The following is a 6,067-nucleotide window of genomic DNA, read 5'->3' on the forward strand; positions in this document are numbered from 1 at the left end:
CGGCCCCAGCGCCCTCCCCTTCACCATCGGAGGGGCCGGGCTTCCGCGGGGATATCGCTCCGTCTGCCCTCCGCTGATAACGCGTCAGCCCTGACCCGGAGCTGTGAAGGGCCAGGAGGGGTCTGCAAGCGCCGCCCGCCTGCCCCGAGGGGGTGACAAGGAGGGGGTGACAAGGGGGGGGTGCCTGTGTTCAGCGAGACGTGCTAAGCAGGTACATGTCACGCCGGCACCCAAAGGTGACAGCCCGCACCCACCGCGTGGACATGGTGGGTCCGTTCCCCTGCGTCCCTGGGTGCCGGACGGACCTGGACTGCAAACACGAGCCTCCCTCTCCCAGCGCCGTCCTTCCCCCTGCAAGATAGTATCCAGAATATCGGAATACCATCAAAAGCCTCGAGCCTGTGTTATGGCCTTACCTGGACTTAGCCATCTCCAAATCCTTTGTTATAACCTGTAACTTAATAAAACTCACTGCTAAAAAAAAAACCCCAAAAAAAACACAAAACAAAAACCAAACAACCCACAAAAAACCCAACCATCACACAAAAAGAGCCACCCCACCACACAAACACACACCAAAACCAAACCAAACAAGGTGCTGGAAGAACAGGCATCAGATCTCCTCAGCGCCAGGAGATTGGGCAGGGAGCCCTCGTTAGCTCACACCACACCATTAATTAGCTGAAGGAGCACCTGCCAAGGGCCTGGCAGAACCGCATCCAAGACCTTTGCCAAGCCCTGTCCGAGGCCAGGTTGGATGCGGTAACGCCAAAGGCACGTGCTCGGGGACAGGAGAGCATTCAGGCGGGAGCTGCAGCACGACAGGGGCAGGATCAGAGCACGGAGGATGCTCACCTCTGCCTGCTGCTCCCCCAGCACCATCCCAGCATCTGCTTTCTACCCACTTGCTCTAAAAACCAGTGATGCTGCATCAAGGCTGGGGTCGGCGCGAGCCCACCAGAGCCGTTCCGCTCCTGTCGGCGCCCGTGGCACAGCCACAGCCCATGACGTTGGGCTCTTTACACCAGAATCGTGCTCTTGCTCCGAGTTACTTCATCTTGGAGTCCTGCGTAGCAAAGGGTCTCCACCTGATCACTTGGCAGACCACCGCGGCACGGCTAAACCCAAAAGCCTACTCAATCCCACAAAAAAGCACGCTGGGAAGGAACATGGGCATGAGTCCGTGCCTACCCTTGTAATAAGATAAATAATGGTAGAGGAGGTTTCTTGGTCCCTTCCCTGGGAATTCCGGCTTCATGGGCCAGAGTCAGTGACAGCAGACAGACACCAGACTGCGCATCTGAACACACCCCAGTATTTACCATTTTTCCCCTGCTTACTGCAGAATATTCTGCTTTGCTCTCCTAGGGCAGAGGCAGAGGGGCAGTGGGACCTCCCGAAACATCAGCGGGGTGTGGACGATCCATCGGGGGCACGGGGGACAGAGGAGCTGCTGGCATCACCACCGCAGCTGGAAGTTGCTGCCGCTTCCCGAATCCACCAGCAGCTTCTCTCAGATCCTCGGTTTGCTCCGGGCAGAAGACAGTCACCGGCAGCCGAATGAACAGTTTAGAAACACTTATCTGAGCTAACACAACCTGTTTTGCCTGAAGCAAACGGAGGCACACACACGGCACGACAGGACAGCATTGCCCTCCAGAGCCAGATCAGGAGAGGAGACGTCTGCAGCTTCACAGCTGAGCCCTCGCTAGGAAACAGCCACGTAAAACCAGGAGAGTCTCATCACGACATGCTCCACCGTTGCTAGCAAGAGCAAAAAGGCTTTTTCTCCTCTTCTGCCCACTCTGATCAGTGCTCATCACGGCTTTGCAAGAGGAAGGGTACACACAGAAGGAGATGCCTCCTCACCCATCCACAGGGGCTCGCTCCAGGTCTTCCTCCTGGGCTTGGAGGCGAGGAGCAACACGCTTGGAATGAGAGCACAGTGAGTGGGGCGCGTATCTGAAAGCAGTGCTTCAGACGCAATCCGTAAAAGAAAGAATAAAGGAAATTATCTAAACTTACCTGAGGAGCGGGAGGGGGAAAAAAAAAAACGCATGAGCCCAAGTCCCTCAGGAGGAGCTTTAAGGAGGAACAAGAGGGAAAATTACATTTGCAAGCAAAATGTGCTAGGAGAAACTCCGCTTGTCCTTTCCCAGCCCCTGCAAAACGCAAGCTGACGGTGTCTTTCGAGAGCGGCTACAAAGCACAGCGAGGACCGAGGGCTCGTTACTGCTGGCAGTTGGGTTTGGGCCACAGAGTACAGAACACACATAGCATCACCCTGCTCTTATCCGGCCCCCCCATCTCCAAGCAGCAAACAAAAGGAAGAAGACACAGGATACTTATCACAACACAGAATTTAATTTCTTAGGCAGTTATAAAATTACAAAGAGCGATGGGCTAGCAGCGAGAGCCAGACACTTTGGTGAGGTGGAATGTTAGACAGATTTTTTTCCACTTATTGACACAGCTATCGAACAGAGTGAGCGAGCGCTGCAGGGTGCAGGGTTTGTTCCAGGCGAGGAAGCAAATGCAAGAGCAAATAGATCCAGGTAGACAAAGGGTTGAGTCAACGCCCCACAGAAACCCAGTGGTAGAGGTTTGGGAACGACTCCCCGCTCCCGAGAAAGGAGTCGGCCACATGCAAAGGCAGCGCAGGGGGAGTCAGCGTACGGATGGCTGCAGCCGCATGGTCCAAGCCACAGCACCGAGACATCTGTAACGAGCACAACCGCAGCTATCTGCAAGCCAGAATAAAAACTTCTTGTCCATTATTTTCTAGGCAGTGGAAGATGAGATTTGCCAATTTGAAGTGTGTTAAAATGAAGGCATGTTATGTTAGAAAAAAAATAAAATACAGGAATTTGCTGAATTCCTTTGGTTGCGCAACTGGCATCTGAAAGGATTTATTTACAGTCAGAGCCATGCTTTCTTCATTGCAAGCCTTTCATGGGGCAGCACAGATTCCAGAAAAAATATGAAGGCCTGCTCTGCACATGTGGAGAAGACCCTCTGCCTTGCTCTCAGATGTTAACAGGTTAAACCAAGGCGACTCTTAGCCAGAATAGCTGGAGCACAGAATAAAACTTTCCAAATCTCCGCAGTGATTAATCCCCGCCAGTGCTTTGGACAAAGACTCCTGTTGCTCTGCAAACAGCAGCAGAGCATCCGCACACACAAGGGGTAGACTGAATAGCTCAGCGACCTACAAGGAAAGAAATTCTACCGTCTTCTTGCACGTTGCTTTGGTGCTAACGCCATTATTGGAGCCAAGAAAGCACAGCATGGGATGTAACGAAGTGCTCTGCTGATCGGCTCCTCAGGGCTCTACGCTGACCTACTCACCGAGCTGGTGGCTCTCCGGTGCATTCCTCCCTTTTTTACTATCCCGCATAGGTCAGACACACGTTTCCTCTGTGGAGACACCTGTCCCTGTATTAAGAGCCTTCTCAGATATTTATTTGAATTCAGGCAGACTTGAAAAGTCCCCCCCTTCTACCCCCACCCTCTGTAGAAACAGGCCCAAGAAACTCACTTGCGTAGGACCTGAAGCAGAAAGACGCAGGCACGCATCTGATCCCAGAGGGAGCACTCGCACAACGTCTTGCTGAACAGGGCCTCAGAAGAAACAGCTTTTACTAACCTCATTTTACTTCCTCCTCCTCCGTCAGGCCCAGCCTTTTAACTGCTAGATTTGTATCTATCACTTGTATTTCAGAAACAGTGACATAAGAAGAGTCCGGAGCAGATAAAAGCTTTCTGCCTCGGAACTCGAAACACAAAATAGGGTAAACAGACCGATGTCGAGACAGCAGCGGAGCACGTACACTCACTACCTGTTTGCACATCAAAACAGCTCCTTGCCCACGGTGCTCACTGGCAACAGATCCCGCTGCAATCTAAGACCTGAGTTTAGGTTTCCAAGTTTATAAGCGTTCCCCCCCCTCCCCAGCTTTGGTTGTTTCAGTTGTCTATCTCTGCCCCCAAGCCTCTACCGAGTTTAAAAAAAAAAAAAAAAAGCTATCAGCTGCAGTCTGTATCTAGAGAGAGACGCACCGTCACAGAACAAACACTGTCCTTCCAAGGAAGGTCAGTCTAAAACAAGAGGGGCTGTACAGGTGTTCCCGTATCGTATGACTAGAAGCCCACGGCCAGGGCACAGGGCTAGTGCCTCCTTGGCTTGCCCTGGGCAATCCGGGGCTGTTAGACCATCAGAACAGAAACATTTAGACAGCACCTGATCCGCAGAGCGTAACACTGCAATCAATGCTCCATACCCAGGTGAGGATGCAGCTGCAAACAGCATTTCTGGTATATTTAAGAAAAAAAAAACAACAACAATACATCTTTGCATCATTAGGATGAAACGCCAACATGAAAGGCTTTAACTTTGGTAGCGTACCACAACAGGGTGGTTACTGAAGACCTAATAAGGCCATCAGAGGGAAATATTAGTCATGTTTTATCTGAGGAAAAGTTTATATCCTCGTGCAATGAACTTAAGACAAACTACTGTCACCACTCCCCATTGTCAGTGGGGACCAGAAACCACCTGCTCCACCCTACTAACTTCATGCTGGACACTAACCCCAGAATATCAATACTTTCGCTCTCTAAAAAGATTTTCCCAGCTGTAACAACAACAAGACAGATACTTTAACTGGCTTCCAGCTTCTACTTAAGAGCAAACCAAGCAGGGCACAGCGATTCAACAGTCAGCTTGTGGCTCACGAGCAGGAGCACACTACAGCATATGGAAGACACAACTACAGTGAATATGGGATCTCCAACTCACCTGTGGAAGATAAGGTGTAAAAGTTAAGAAAAGGGTAAAATTAGTACAATAAGTGTTCTGAGTTTTTAGGAGTAAGTCAGTAGTTACTACGTAAGATGGCCTTTGTTACACTCAAGAGTTGTAAAACTTGTGTGCTTAGCAGATCTGTGTTGTTTATGCGTGTTTACTACTAACTCTACTTGTGGAGTCTACGCCAAGCCTCCAAGTACGTTATCAGGAACATTACCAGCTTTAGCCTGGAACAAGCAGACATCTGACGCTCCCGGGTGGTTCAGTCTGCCAGCACACTGAGATTATATATGCTTCAAGACTTGCATTTTACTCTGCAGACGTGAGCTCCACAAAGCTGACAGCACTTGCAGTAAAAACACAATTCCAAACCACAGAACTTAGTCCTCAGCCAGAGCTTACAGTCAAGAGACTAAGCAATATCTCAGCGGCTTGCTTTGGATGTGCTGGGTTCTAGGGAGGACACCACAAGCCACTCCAGCCAGCTACTCAGAACAGTCAAGGGTTTTCGGTGAATGAACAAGCCTGATCCCTTCTCTCCCACGTGCGCTCGCGTGAGAACATCTTCCACATACACAGACTAACAGCAGCCCCGCTGATACCGGCAGCTCTCTTGGCAGGGGCTACCACCATATTCTGCACTTTCAGAGGAAGGTGAAGCCCACCTGCCCACAAAGGGCTTTGGCGACAAAGACCACTGCCTGCTATGGCTTGAGGGAAGCCTTGTTCACAGTACCAAATCCCCAGAGCACCTCACTGTTCAGTTGTGGTAGGGAGTTCACACATAGCTGGAGTCCTCAGCTTCTGTCCTCCTCTCAAGATCTGCAGTTGCCTTGTCTCTTTTTATTTTCATTTCTTTGCAAGCAGTCAGTAGAGGGAAAACGAAGCAACCCACATTGCTACACAAAAGGCAAGGCAGGCTCATTTTGGCCAAGGAAAGTAACACTCACCAAGTACTTTGCTAATCACTTGCTCACTAACTGTTATCCAAGACTTAAGAGAAGGCACATCGCAACCCTAAAAATAGTCCGCAGCCCTGCTCAGCCTTGGAAAGCCCTAGCCAGGGTGAGGGCAGTTAAGGATTTATCCCAAAACTACCAAAGAGACAATCAGTCCCTGGAGCGCATCACGAGAGGTACTCTGATCAAAGAGGAAATAAAAAAATAAAAATTAATAAAAAGCACTATTATCCATCAGAAGAGAACCCAGAAAAAAACCTAATCTTTCAAAATCATTTATATTTACATCAGTATCTTGAAA

The sequence above is a fragment of the Chroicocephalus ridibundus genome, chromosome 8, assembly GCF_963924245.1.
Source record: "Chroicocephalus ridibundus chromosome 8, bChrRid1.1, whole genome shotgun sequence".
In the NCBI taxonomy this organism is placed as follows: Eukaryota; Metazoa; Chordata; class Aves; order Charadriiformes; family Laridae; genus Chroicocephalus; species Chroicocephalus ridibundus.